This window comes from Helianthus annuus, chromosome 8, assembly GCF_002127325.2.
Source record: "Helianthus annuus cultivar XRQ/B chromosome 8, HanXRQr2.0-SUNRISE, whole genome shotgun sequence".
Taxonomy (NCBI): Eukaryota; Viridiplantae; Streptophyta; class Magnoliopsida; order Asterales; family Asteraceae; genus Helianthus; species Helianthus annuus.
Genome location: NC_035440.2, coordinates 118,967,314 through 118,981,293, shown reverse-complemented (window position 1 = coordinate 118,981,293; position 13,980 = coordinate 118,967,314). Strand labels below are relative to the sequence as shown.

The following is a 13,980-nucleotide window of genomic DNA, read 5'->3' as shown; positions in this document are numbered from 1 at the left end:
ATAAACCGGTACTAAAAGCTCTTGTGTCCTTGGACGACCTCGGTATCTTACCAACACTATACTACGTCCGCGATGGGTGCACTTGCCCATATGTGTGTTTAGTGTTAGTAAATATCGTGTTTTATAAATTTAAAACTTGGCTAAAAGTGTAAAAAGGGCTTAAATATACATCTAAAATATATAACACCTCACACACATCAGATGTTAATATGATAGAGTTAGTGGGCTCTTTCTATATTGCATTTAATGTTTTAGCACATTTAGCTAATAACTCTAGATAATTTCTTTATTTATAGTTTGGCTTCTCTTTATTATATGTATTCACTAGCCCTTTTGCCCTTTTTTTTGCTTTGTACATGGTAATCAATTAACAAAGAACCTCCTCTAATCAAGTTAAAATAAAAGTTGCATCGAAAATGCAACTAATTATCTCAATAACTTGATAATCGTTTATAAAAATAATTACTATAGATTGTTATTTATATATCCAATAACTGAAAATATTTGTGTTATAAAAATAGATGGTAACATTCTATTATCACGTTTTAGAATACATCTTATAATTATAACTTTTACATCTTATTCTATGGCAGCTAAGATTATGTGTGGGGAGGATCTCCGAATAGGGCCTATAATTTTGAGGGGCACGTGATTTAAAAAAAAAACTGATATATATATATGTTATTTTTTAAATAGTAAACACATACCAATTCTAATGTAGGCCCATTTTCAAATCATTTTATAGTTTAGAATTTAACCCACTTGACATTAGATTTATTAGGCCTAATACTAATTTGATTAAAAAAAATAAAAATAACGAAACATAATTGTAACTTGGGCGGGAATTGTTCACCATGGATATTGAATAGACGCACGAACAAAATCAAGTGAACAACTCTGATCGGCTAGTGATTATCGAACAAGAACGAACAAGTTGAACTCTCGAACAAGAACAAGTGAACAACTCACCAGTGGCGACAAGCGAACAAGTTGATTCCGAACATCGATCAATCGGCCAATGATTATCGATTCCGGACATCGATCGATCAAACATGTCAGTGATTAATTATTGTATTGAGTATTGATTCTTTAATAGTATTGAGTGTTGATTGAGTAATGATTCATTAAGGATATATGGTGTGGTTTAAAGCCCCTAGGGGCTTTATCACACCACATCAGCTCCACATAGGCGTCACCTCATATGGAGGGGCTTTAAAGCCCATTCTTTTAAAATATTTACAATGGTTTAAAGCCTCTTTTAAACAATATAAAAAAAAGAAAAAGGAAATAAAAAAGAAGGAAATGTGATTGGTGGAAAAGAAATGGGTCCCACATGCATACTTAATAGCGCTCATTATTGGGCTGGCAGAGGACCGATGGCGTCCCCATTTGGCGCGCAGGGGATGGGTAGGCGCTAAAAGTGGTGATGTGGCTAGGGGCGATATACCACACCCTCTGGCCTAATAGTATTGAGTATTGTATTGAGTAACGATTCTTTAATAGTTTTGATTGTACTGAACATCAGAAGAGAAGGTTTAGTGTTAATTGTATTGAGTATTGATTAATTATTGTTGAGTATTGAGTATTGATTCTTTAATAGGTATAGTGATGTTATTTATAATTGAGTATTGATTAATTATTGTTGTTAATTGAACACCGATTCTGAAAATTTAGTGTTAATTGAACACCGATTCTGAAAATTTAGTGTTAATTGAACTCGATTATTTAGGAGTTAATGGCTCTTAAACAAGCATTCGGATAGCAAACACGTCAAAAGAGGAAACGGGCAGAAGAATTGGTGAAGTCTCAAACCGGTGCTATACGGTATGTAACTCATTCGGATAATATGATTTTCTCATTTTTCGTAATTACATTGTTTATCGAATACTACAATTTTGTCATTTTCGTAATTTCATTGTTTATCGTTAAGGCATAGAGACACAATTTTTTAAGCTCGAATATGATACATAAATTCTTAGAGACACCAATCGTTTTATTATTCATATGATATGATATACAAAACTGATAAGCTAATACGATCGTTTAAAACACTCCACAAGACATGAGATAGTGGTTGACTTGGCACATCATTTTCAAACGTATATGATGATAGTCGCCAATTATGAAGATAACACGACTCTTACCATATAAAGATTTATGGTATGTCATCTTTTAGGAATTTCATTTCATCCGTTTATTTCTTATTTATGTCTCAATCAAGGTTTTCTTTTATCAATATATAATGGTGGTCTTTTTTTCCAACATTTTGTGACAAGTTGAACAATTTTGTGGTGTTTCGATTTGATTCTTCCAATAATTCATCTTTTTTTTTGGTATAGGTCTTATGATTTTTCTCATTGACGAAACTTTTCTTTTTCTATTTTAAGTCATTGTCTTTTTTATTTCCCGGTTAATTACGTGTAGTTTATTTTTATTACTCGTTAAAAAAATAAAATAAAAATACTGAAAAAAATATTATTTATTGTTCTTCTTGGGAATAGGGATGAGGGACAATGAGAATAGGACATGATAAAGGATATCATGTCGTTAGGGTAGTGAATCGAGTCGAAATCAAACGAACAACGGTACGGTTATTTATTTTAATTGTTCTTCTATTGATAAACTCACATTGTATCGTAACGAACAACATCGGTACTGGTACTTGTATTCATTTTTATGGTTTCTGGTTTTGAAAAATTTTCATTTATACAGCTCTGTCTCGGACAATAAATGAATATAGGTACCAGTATCATGACGATCTGAACCGATCGATTATGGTTTTCACTTTTCCATACAACTTTGTCTACGACGATAAATAAATATCGGTACCAGTACCGAGACTATGTGAACTGATCATTATCATTGGAACAACATTGCAGCCGGTACTAGCTAGTGTTCAGTTTTATCGTTTTTGGTTGATGTAAAACACGTGTTAATTTATCGAGCTGAACCAAACTGAAAGAAGAACTGGACCAAACACGTGTTGATGTAAAACTCCTTTCAGTTTGGTTCAGTTTTTCTTTATGGTTTCTAGTTTCGAAAAATTGTTATTTTATTTATTCTGTGAATGATTGTCCTCTATATATATATATATATATATATATATATATATATATATATATATATATATATAGTGGAGGGTTCAAATGAGAAGATTTTTTTTTTTTTGTAAGAATAAAAAAGAACAAACTTCAACCAATAATAATGCTTCATTTTACTTCATTTATTTTTTGTATTTAATATGGGTGTAAGGGTATATTGGTAAAATTAGATAGATCATTAATTATTAGTCTTCCTTTTTAATAGCTCACTAAATTAAATTTTTAACTTATTTAAAAAAATATATATATTTTCAAAGAAGAAAAAAAATTAATTTAAAGTGTAGGATAAATTATGAGGTGTGTAGGATGAATTACGAGTTGTGTAGGATAAATTTCAGTATGTGTAGGATAAATTTCAAAAACGTGTAGGATAAATTTTGATGTGTCTAGGCAAAAATTTTAGTGTGTAGGATGATACTCTTTATGACTAATTAATTAGTCAAAAATAATAATAAATGAGATGAGAGAAAAAATATTTAATGTTTTATAATTGTACCCTTTATTCTTTTTCTTCTCAATTTAATTTTCTTCTCAAATGAACCTTCCCCTATATATATATATATATATATATATATATATATATATATATATATTTAGAGAGAGAGAGAGAGAGAGAGAGAGAGAGGAAGGTTAACGTACATTACGGCTTAACGTACATCACGTAAGACAGGTAATTACGCACGTTCATTTTAAAATCACGCACGTTATAACTCAAAAATCCAAAATCACGCATGTTGAAACACAATAATCACGCATATTGAAAACATTAATCACGCATGTTATAGAACAAATCACTCACGTTGTCGTACGTGAAGTACGTTAAGCTGTAATGTACGATATACTTTATATATATATATATCTATATCTATACTACTTTAATAAACATATGTGAAGGACAAGATGGTAATTGAACAAGGTGTTGAAAAAACACTTAATGCACAATGTACAACTGTTAAGGCACAAGAAAACACAAACCCTTTTACCCTTTACAAGGTTATACATCTTCCGTCCAAATGTTTAACTTTCTCACACGGATCAACATCGGGACCGTCCATTTGACTTCACACGGATCACCATATGCTTTCTCTCTCAATGCTCACACATCTCACAAAACAACATCAGATCTTCTCTCTCTCTTCTCTCTCTCTTCTCGGCGATCTAGGGTTTCATGAGATCTATCACCAGATCCGTTTGAATCTATCACCAGATCCGTTTGATGAGCAGATCTAGGGTTTCATGAGATCTATCACAAGCTTTATCTGGCAAGGTATCCACAGATTTGAACAAGGGATCCGTTTGATGTTCTGATAAGTTGCAATGAGTGCTATATATCTTACCATGTTCTTTTGTGATTCTTACTTTTCTGGTGAAGCGGTTGACGGATGTTCGAACGACGAAATCTGAGGTTTACGAAGGATTTTCGCATGTGTTTTGTGATGAATCGACTCAGGTTAGGTTCTAAATGTTGATTTATCTTTAATCTTGATGTGGATTTGTTAGTAGATGCGGTTATTTCAAATTAGGTTGAAAGTTTTGTGATATTTGAATTTGTATTTTTGGTGATGATAGTTAGGTTAATTTCAGATATGACATAGTGAAAGGATAAATTGTTTTTGTAGTTTTGATTTTACTTTATTCTGTTATATTTTGATCTTTTCCTTCATTTTTGGGACTGATAAGTGTCATGGTTTTGTGAAAATCTGAGGTTTACGAAGGATTTTCGCATGTGTTTTGTGATGAATCGACTCAGGTTAGGTTCTAAATGTTGATTTATCTTTAATCTTGATGTGGATTTGTTAGTAGATGCGGTTATTTCAAATTAGGTTGAAAGTTTTGTGATATTTGAATTTGTATTTTTGGTGATGATAGTTAGGTTAATTTCAGATATGACATAGTGAAAGGATAAATTGTTTTTGTAGTTTTGATTTTACTTTATTCTGTTATATTTTGATCTTTTCCTTCATTTTTGGGACTGATAAGTGTCATGGTTTTGTGAAAATCTAAGGTTTACGAAGGATTTTCGCATGTGTTTTGTGATGAATCGACTCAGGTTAGGTTCTAAATGTTGATTTATCTTTAATCTTGATGTGGATTTGTTAGTAGATGCGGTTATTTCCTACATCCGATGTTTTAGTTAGGATTTACCTTTTTAATTTTTTTTATGTTTACTTGTTTGTTTATATGTCACATGCAGATTAGTAAGACAAAGGTGTTTCTAAGGGCCGGACAGATGGCAGAGTTTGATGGTTGTCGGACTAAGGTCCTAAGTTATACGACCTAGATGGCTTGGATGTTTCCCAAGTGTTCTATGATGCATAAGCTGAGCCTGTGAGGCTATGATGCATAAGCTGAGCCTGTGAGGCTATGATGCATAAGCTGAGCCTGTCGACTCTATGATGTATAAGCTGAGCTTGTGTTCTTAATATGTCTGAACTGAAACTGTTAAGGCTATGATGCATAAGCTGAGCCTGTGAGGTTACATATGTGTTTCTTGTGCTTAAAACACTTGTACATCATGCTTTAAAGGTTGTTTAAGTTTAGTGGAAAATTACTCTTGTACATCATGCTTTAAAGCGGGGTTACATAACACAATAGACTGTGATGATGATTGTATTTTGAGGGTACATAGAAGATCCGAGTAGCATCTTGGCGGGGCAATATCCAGGTTGCATAGTTCTCACTTTGCAACCGTGTGTTGCAGCCATGGCTTTACCCGTAGTTGTGTTCATCTCTCAATTACATGTCTGAGTCTTCCAGTTGTAAAAGTATTATCACAGATTCACAGATCTAAAAGTACATGTCTGAAAGACAGCTTGCTTGCTGCAGTCTCTATAAAGTACTATACGATATATCACTTGGATGTTTCCCAAGTGTTCTATGATGCATAAGCTGAGCCTGTGAGGCTATGATGCATAAGCTGAGCCTGTGAGGCTATGATGCATAATAGACTGTGATGATGATCCAGGACAAGATGGTAATTGAACATCCGTCAAGCTCTTCCTCACTGTGATGATGATCAATAGAGAAGATCTGATGTTGTTTTGTGAGATGTGTGAGCATTGAGAGAGAAAGCAATTGGTGATCCGTGTGAAGTGAAATGGACGGTCCAGATCTAGATCCGTGTGATAAAGTTAAAAAAATGGACGGCAGATGTAGATCCGTGTAAAGGGTAAATGGTTTTGTGTTTTCTTGTGCCTTAACAGTTGTACATTGTGCATTAAGTGTTTTTTCAACACCTTGTTCAATTACCATCTTGTCTTTGATATATGTTTATTAAAGTGATAGGAAGAGCTTGACGGATGTTCGAAGGACGAAATCTGAGGTTTACGAAGGATTTTCGCATGTGTTTTGTGATGAATCGACTCAGGTTAGGTTCTAAATGTTGATTTATCTTTAATCTTGATGTGGATTTGTTAGTAGATGCGGTTATTTCAAATTAGGTTGAAAGTTTTGTGATATTTGAATTTGTATTTTTGGTGATGATAGTTAGGTTAATTTCAGATATGACATAGTGAAAGGATAAATTGTTTTTGTAGTTTTGATTTTACTTTGTTCTGTTATATTTTGATCTTTTCCTTCATTTTTGGGACTGATAAGTGTCATGGTTTTGTGATAATTATGATATTTAGGTCATTTTTGGGGATGATAAGTGTTGTAGTTCAATGAAAATTATGATAGTTAGGTCAATTTTAGATATGGAATAGTGAAAAGATAGATTGTTATGTACTTTTGATTTTAGTTTGTTCTGTGGGATGTTTTGATATACTTTTTCATTTCCCAAGTGTTCTATGATGCATAAGCTGAGCCTGTGAGGCTATGATGCATAAGCTGAGCCTGTGAGGCTATGATGCATAAGCTGAGCCTGTGAGGCTATATGCATAAGCTGAGCCTGTCGACTCTATGATGCATAAGCTGAGCTTTGTTCTTAATATGTCTGAACTGAAACTGTTAAGGCTATGATGCATAAGCTGAGCCTGTGAGGTTACATATGTGTTTCTTGTGCTTAAAACACTTGTACATCATGCTTTAAAGGTTGTTTAAGTTTAGTGGAAAATTACTCTTGTACATCATGCTTTAAAGCGGGGTTACATAACACAATAGACTGTGATGATGATTGTATTTTGAGGGTACATAGAAGATCCGAGTAGCATCTTGGCGGGGCAATATCCAGGTTGCATAGTTCTCACTTTGCAACCGTGTGTTGCAGCCATGGCTTTACCCGTAGTTGTGTTCATCTCTCAATTACATGTCTGAGTCTTCCAGTTGAGTGTAGTTGAGAGTTTGTAAAGTGTGAGTAGAGTGTAGATATCTCTGAATTATTTATAGAGACTGAAGCAAGCATGCTGTCTTTCAAGCATGCTGTCTTTCAAGCATGCTGTCTTTCAAACAGTGTGTGGAAGAGTGTTGATATATTATAGAGACTGCAGCAAGCAAGCTGTCTTTCACACAAAAGTAAAGTGTTGCTTTTTCCTGTTGATTGTACTTCCCTGCTTTTGGCATCCCTTTTTGTGAGATGTGATGTTGTTTTGTGAGATGTGTGAGCATTGAGAGAGAAAGCATATGGTGATCCGTGTGAAGTCAAATGGACGGTTTACGTAACACCCAAGCTATGACAGGTCATCATTCCAACGAGCTATCTTAGCAACCCAGTGTTAAAGGTCTTCCTTTTAAAAGGTCAAAGAACAGTTCAGGCTTGACCATAGATGCGGTCTCACCATCCCATGTCAGATTCAAGAACAGTTCAGGTATGTCACTCGCAACTCGCAAGGAAACCTTTTTTTAGGATCTGAATTTAATTAGTTATACCTTTGGTTAACGACTGTCACGATCACTATTATTACAGAACAAGCTCACTCCGATCTTCTGGCTGCCGGAGAAAGTGTATCTGCTTGGAGAGTCTCGGAATCGGCTTTAGTGACGCTGAATGCTGCTTCATTCGAATCGATGGGGGCTTCATATGCAGAATGTTCCCTCACTTAGTGGTCTCATGCTCACTCAAGCAGAGGTAAAGTAAAGTTTATCATCATTCATCAATTTTCTTTTCTTTTTTTTAGAATAAAGGTTTTTATATTTGCAACTTGACAAAATGTGATTTATATTAAATTTATTTTAAGTTAATAGTGTACTGGTTATAACTAATATCAAATCTTTACTAATACTTGATTTCTTTTTATGATGGTTGACTTTGCGAGAACTAACGGAGCTTGTGTTCTTAATATGTCTGAACTGAAAGTGTTTGAGGCTATGATGCATAAGCTGAGTCTGTCAGGTTACATATTTGTTTCTTGTGCTTAAAACACGTGTACATCATGCTTTAAAGGTTGTTTAATCTGTCTGAACTGAAAGTGTTTGAGGCTGTGATGCGAAAGCTGAGCTTGTGTTCTTAATCTGTCTGAACTAAAAGTGTTGAGTCTATGATGCATAAGCTGACCTTGTGTTCTTAATCTGTCTGAACTAAAAGTGTTTTGAGGCTGTGATGCAAAAACTAAGCCTGTGTAATCTATCTGAACTGAAAGTGTTTGAGGCTGTGATGCAAAAACTGAGCCTGTGTAATCTATCCAACAACTCAAGCAAATGTTTTCTTTGCATTTTAGGGGGAACATGGGTGCTTCTCTCCCAGGGCATACAAAACATAGGTTATTGGCGGCAGCTCGCCATATTTAACATATAAAAAAACTTTATATGTTAAATTTGGCGGACTGCCGCCAATAACCTGTGTCTTGTATGCCCTGTGGAGAGATCCACCGATTCGAGGCAAACGGCTCACTTATAAAAAGAGTTAAAGCCTGATTTGCCAAATGATATCCTTAAAAGGGACCTGGCAGTTTATGTAACACCCAAGCTATGACAGGTCATCATTCCAACGAGCTATCTTAGAAACCCAGTGTTAAAGGTCTTCCTTTTAAAAGGTCGAAGAACAGTTCAGGCTTGACCATAGATGCGGATTTTGTTGTTCTTAATCTGTCTGAACTGAAAGTGTTTGAGGCTGTGATGCGAAAGCTGAGCTTGTGTTCTTAATCTGTCTGAACTAAAAGTGTTGAGTCTATGATGCATAAGCTGACCTTGTGTTCTTAACCTGTCTGAACTAAAAGTGTTTTGAGGCTGTGATGCAAAAACTGAGCCTGTGTAATCTATCTGAACTGAAAGTGTTTGAGGCTGTGATGCAAAAACTGAGCCTGTGTAATCTATCCAACAACTCAAGCAAATGTTTTCTTTGCATTTTAGGGGGAACATGGGTGCTTCTCTCCCAGGGCATACAAAACATAGGTTATTGGCGGCAGCTCGCCATATTTAACATATAAAAAAACTTTATATGTTAAATTTGGCGGGCTTCCGCCAATGACCTGTGTCTTGTATGCCCTGTGGAGAGATGCACCCATCTTCCCCCTAAAAAACATAGAAAACATTTGCTTGAGTTGTTGGACCGAGCGAACCTTGCATAATGCGTCAAGGGAAACTATTGGTCGAGCGAGACATTTGTTCAGGTATCCTTATTTCATGATAAAATGATTATGAATAGCTGTGCATAAACTAATCGCAAGTTTGTTTGGTATGTGCAGGGTAATAGGGAACAGAGGTTGAACCTGTGGTTTGACGCAACAAAGAACTTCCGTACTTACTCTATTCTATGACTACTGCAGTGACACCGGTCGGCTTGAATCGAGCCCAAATCAGTTTTCTGGATTTGAAATGATAGCCATTCAAGTTTATAATAAAAAGCAATCATGCTGTAGTGAACTACTTTTAAAAAAAAAACAGATGTATGTATGTATGCATGTTCTGATTATATATTAGAAACCACCTACATATTTCTGATGCTTGAATGGGAACAACTATTGGACCAACAAAAACAAGATAATTTCATATTTATGATGCTAGCTACCAATATGTATTCATAATTGATTATCTTGTATACACTTGTACGAAGTGTCATGCACAGCAAAAGGTAAAGTTATTCTTTGTGTGCATTGCCACTCAAGTTCATTGTTTGGGTCAACTAACGGGTCAAAATAGGCTTTCGAACTCTAAAAATGGATCTTCGGAATCAGTTAGTTGTAGCAAGAAAATGGTTGGTTGGGTTATGTGGTTAACTTTACTAGATATGCCATCACTTCATCTGTTATAAAACACAATATTGACCCATCGGTTGGCAGGTTTCAAATCTTGACTTGACCTTTAGAGCATATGTATTGGTAAATACCTGCCAACGTGCAGTAAGTAATCAGACAGCGTTACCTTTTCAACACTTAACATTTTAATGTTGTTTTTGTAGTTATGTTTAATACAAGTATAAATAGTTGGACAAAGGAACCTAAAATCTTGACCCGGATTACAATTTAAATTACATAAGGTACTAATAGATCCTACTTGACCCGGATTACATCTCTAAACAATGAAACCCTAAAATCTTGAGCCATTTTTCTCTCTAAATTCACTTGCTACAATTTATCGCGCCATATTGAAATCGAAGAACAACAAACCTATAGGTGATAAACTAACGGTAAACGAGTATCCTATTGTAATTCGTCACTCCCGCCAAACCTATAGGTGATAAACTAACGGTAAACGAGTATTCTATTGTAAATCGTCACTCCCGCCGCATCGCGCGGGTAAATGGCTAGTATACATATATATATATATATATATATATATATATATATATATATATATATATATATATATAGGATTAGGTTCATAAGTGAACAACTTTATGAGAGTGAACTGAGTGAACTAATCTTGGCCCTTGATCATTTTTTTAGATTAAAAGGGTAAGATTGACATTAGCCAAGTACTTTTAATTAAAATCCTTTAATTTTCTTCTCTCTTAACTCTCTCTCTCTCTCTCTCATTTTTAATTATTTCTCTATTATTTTAATTATAACAGATTAAAGGGCTAATCTTATTTTAAATAAACTGTTATGTTCCTTTTAAAATTAAATATTAAACCAAATTAAATAATAATTTTTAACATATGTGTATACAGGTCAGCATATACAAGACTTATACACTTGTGTATTATTACATCTTGTTTCCACGGGTCAGTATAAACCAGATTTATACACTTGTGTATTATTCAAGCACATATGTGTATACGGATCGGGATATACCAGACGTATACACCTGTGTATTATTCAAGTACATAGTGTATACATGTTGATATATACCAGACTTATACACTTGTGTATTAGTACATATTGTTTCTACTATACATCTTTTCATCAAACATTGATCTAATACATATATGTATAGAAAATGTAATTAAATATTTTTAATTGTGTTCTAGATGGAACAATATTTGATAATGTTTATATTTTTTTTAAATTATGAAATATTAAGTTAGGTAATATGTGAGAGAAAAAAAATATAGAGAATGTAATTAAATATTCTTTTAATTGGAAAGAAAAACCAGGAGAGAGAAAAAATCAATTAATTAAAAGAAGATAGAAATATATAATTATACCCTTGTGTCTATTAAAATACTTGTAAGTTACAAAAGATAATTACAATCTTGCCACCAAAGAAAAAATCTACAAAATCAATTGTCAGGATAAGTTCATTTAGTTCACAAATAAATCATTGTTCACTCATGAACCCTACCATATATATATATATATATATAGGGAGAAGATCATGCGAGAACCACCTCTTATTGCGAAAACCTCGAGAACCAATGTGAACACAACCAAAAATGCCTAAAAATAGCTAAAAATCACACAAATTTTTTTTTTAATATTTTTTATATAAAAATCGCTACTTTTCGAAGCAAAAAAAAATTAAATTTAAAAAAAAAAAATTTTTTGGCCACTAAAAGTAGCGATTTGAGCATAAAAAATATTTAAAAAAAAAATTTAGATTTTTTTAGGTTTTTTGGGGGTTTAGTTTTTAGCATTTTAGCTTGGGGGGGGGGGGTAGGTTTTTTTTAGGTTTTTTGGGGGTTTTAGTTTTTAGCATTTAGCTTGGGGGGGGGATAGGTTTTTTTTTTTGGGGGGGGGGGGTGGGGGTTAGTTTTTTTTAGGTTTTTTTTAGCTATTTTAGGTTGTGTTCACATTGGTTCTCGCGATTCTCACAATAAATGGAGTTCTCGCATGAGCCCCTCCCTATACATATATATGGGTAGAGTTTGGCTACAAAATCCATTTTTCCTACAAAGTGTACAAAATCATAAAACACCACAATTTCAGCCATAAAACACACTCAAAACCCACAAATAACAGAGTGAAGATCACTAAAACAATATCCAAACCATAACAGTCCATTGAAACTTCAAACACAACATCATAGAACTATGAATATAAAACACAACATAATAATCAACATAAAACACACTAATGTTAGTCGTTCGATAATCAAAGCTTTATCATCTAAAACACAACACGAAACCCACAAGTATGACGTTTTAGTAATCTTCACTTTGTTATTTGTGGGTTTTGAGTGTTATCTATGGCTGAAATTGTGGTGTTCTATGACTTTGTACACTTTGTAGGAAAAATGGATTTTGTAGCCAACTCTCACCCATATATATATATATATATATATATATATATATATATATAGAGAGAGAGAGAGAGAGAGAGAGAAAGAGAGATATTTAATGGTTGAGATCAAGTGAGTTGTCACACCCCAAAAACGTCGCAGCGGAATATAAAACGAAGTGGTGACGGAAGTTGGTGCCCATTTCTATCTTGATGATTGATGCATTATATTGTTGGACATAATTACTTAGTTAAAACATAGATTTTTAAAGTTAGCGTCCCAAAACACGACATAACCATGACATGATAAAGTTGTCTTTGATCCTCATGGATCTTATTACATTTATCCCAGAAAGTTTTAAAGTTAGTCGAACATATTTAAGTGACAAAACATGCATCAACAACCACAAGATACGCCATGATTCCCGAAGCCGAACTTAAGTACCTTTAGAACACATTTAAAATCAGGTGTCAACACAAAGGAAGGTGAGTTCACATATTCAAATTTAAACAATTTGATCCTAAGGAAAAGTGTGACATCTGTGTCTCTACGACCATCATACAAATGCAAATCCAATGAAATCTTATGTTTCATTCTAGGAATTTGTACGATTACATGTGACTTTTGCACATATGAATCCTAGTTTAATGTCAAGCTTTAAATCGCTTTCTGGAAAGTTATACGCGAACTGATGCGTAAACGTAATCAGTTTAACGCAACAAACACTCCGGAACAGTGAAATATGCTTAACATACCTTAAATAACCTTTACATAACTTAGAAATAAGTTTTAAAGGGTTTGGTATGGCAAAAACAAGTTTATTCGATCGCAGGGACTATTTGCGTCAAACTGCGAAAGTCTGCCGATTCGTATAGTAACGTACACTCCGGAACATGTTCATAAGTTAAAAATACCATAAATATCCTTTACATAGCTTAGAAATAGGCTTTGAGGGGTTCGGTATGCGAAAATAAACTTATTTGATCAGACAGGGACTAAAAGCGTCAAAAAGTGCATAAGTTTGCATTTACGCGCATATCTTACGTTCTGAACATATCCGGACATCCAAAAATTTTTGTAATCATTAAAATATTTTATTTTAGTGATTGGAATGCTAAAATACCATTCGTCGCACAATTTGAATCGTTTTTCGCGTCCGTTCGTGTTTCGTCGTAATTAACCGAATAACGTGACCATACGACCAAACGAACCGACATCCGAGATGTTTTCAAGCATATTTCATGTTCCCTATTCTTTAACTTCATCATTGAGCCTTGAAAATGGGTTAACGGGTGTTAAAAATGACAAAAATCATTAAAATCATGTGTAGGGACCTGTTCTGCCATTTTTGAAACTTCAGAAGGGGGGGCTTGGCGTATGGCGACGCCCTGGGTGAATACCCGTA

The 13,980-nt window shown here is 34.0% G+C and overlaps 1 long non-coding RNA gene across 1 annotated transcript; it reads left to right on the top strand.

Annotated features, from left to right (window-relative positions):
• The first annotated feature begins 9,525 nt into the window (after nucleotides 1-9,525).
• Nucleotides 9,526-9,857, top strand: LOC110871531. The gene is made up of 2 exons (XR_002553814.2): nucleotides 9,526-9,586; nucleotides 9,662-9,857. It is a non-coding gene; the product is annotated as an uncharacterized LOC110871531 (long non-coding RNA).
• The last annotated feature ends 4,123 nt before the right edge of the window (nucleotides 9,858-13,980 follow it).